Source organism: Triticum dicoccoides, chromosome 7B (assembly GCF_002162155.2).
Source record: "Triticum dicoccoides isolate Atlit2015 ecotype Zavitan chromosome 7B, WEW_v2.0, whole genome shotgun sequence".
Classification (NCBI taxonomy): Eukaryota; Viridiplantae; Streptophyta; class Magnoliopsida; order Poales; family Poaceae; genus Triticum; species Triticum dicoccoides.
The window spans coordinates 724,466,086-724,467,966 of NC_041393.1; positions in this window are offsets into that span (position 1 = coordinate 724,466,086).

Sequence of the window (1,881 nt, forward strand, 5' to 3'; positions counted from 1 at the left end):
CCTCGCGTAGCCCAACTACCGGCATTCAAAACATTCCTGCAACCGCTCTCCTCAGATTCAACTCCCCTGCCACCGTCGCCCCATCGCATCCGTCCAATCACGCCACAACCGCACCACTAGCCAGCTAGATCCACCGCCCCTCCACCAAATCGTCAGCATCGCCACCGCCCACCACCGCCGCGTCCATTTCTACCCGACGTTGTGCCGCATCGCCTCGCCAACAAATCTAACCTGCCGTGTCGCGTCGCACCGTTGTTGTGCGACATCACATCAGTCATCTTGCCTCATCCATTGTCGCGCCGCATCGCCAGATGTGACGGAAAGGTGCGAGAGCAAGTCTGGCTACGACGGTGTTGGGCCGCGAGAATCCGGCAGCTTCGGCGTCTAGTTTTGGTGCGGCGGTCGGAGGTATTGGCTCCGCACCTTTGAGTCGGCGGAGGTTGCCACGTGTAGCTATCACATCGCCGTGTGGAGGCTCGCCTGGCAGTGATACGAGCTCCACTTCCTAGAGATCGAGACACAGGCGGATGCGGAGTTCATTAGGTGACTGGTGACCATTGAGTCTCGCCCGACGATGTGGGAGACCTACATCGTCCTCGAGCAGAGGGACACCCGGGAGAGGGATGAGCCGGCGATGGTGAGGTTCGCGAGGGAAAACCCGCACCTCTTGTAGGCAGAAATGGGGTTCTTCGGGAAGAGGGACAACGAGCGCAAGACATAGAACGAGGCTGGTCCCTTCATTGTTGTCAAGCTCGAGTCTGACAACAAGGTTGAGCCCGACGACAAGAGTGACGAGTCCGGCAACATCGACTTGGACAACCTGTAGGGTGTCCATTAGGATGATCTAGTAATTTGGGTGTTCTTTCAATCTATGCAATGTTTGAATGTTTAAAAGTCCAAATGTTTGAAGTGAACTACGCAATGCTTATATGTTAATTTTTTAATTTAAGTGTTTGAAGTGCCCTATTTTAGGGCGGCTGTTTTAGTTTTTTTTTTGAAGATGGAGATTTTTGAGTGTCTTAAAATCACTTTTTGATGGTATGAATTTTAATTCAACAATTTTATGGTGCCTAAAATAGAGCTGCCGTTTGAAATACACTGACTATCGGTGTTTGAGTTGCGATACTATCTTGACAATTGATAAATACATCAAAAAAAATTCTTGAAAAAAGGTGCGAATGCACTGAGATAGAGTTCAAAACCAAACTGCCAGAGATAAGGACACACCACAAGGGACTGTTTTTCTATTGAAGAAAGATGATTGTGCTACAGCTTAATAATTTAGAGGTGATTACACAAAAAATCACTATTTAAAAATGGAGTATACATGGTTAAAAAAGGACCACTTTTCATGCTCACCACGTGTGAAATCCGCGCTATCTCCACCATGTATAGACCCGCGGCCGGCTTGCTCGCGTTCTGCTGAACCCACGGCTCAGGCACGGATAGCCTCAACTACGGCGGTGGCGCTTGTCGCTGGTGGAGGCCAAGCGATGTGCCCAAGCGTGCCGGCGTGCTGTGTCCACATTGCGATCGAGGCACCCAACACCTACCGGACAAAATTACTGTTATAACCTATATGGCTAACAAAATTCCGATTTGATTTTGTTTGGAAAAAGTTTTGTTTCTGACCTTTTTAGGAGACGCCAACATCCCTGGCGTCTGGGTTGCGAAGCAGACGCCACGGATCTTGGCGTCTGGCCCCTGGCCCGCACTGCCCGCCTGCCCGTTGACCTGCTGACATGGCAAAGGGGCCAGACGCCAAGGACCCTGGCGTCTGGCCCCGGTAACTGGATAACACCCGCGGGCCGAGCCCACCCACCCATCTGTTCTTCCTCCTCGCGGCACACAAACAGAGGGGTTCTCTCCTTCGCCCCCCTT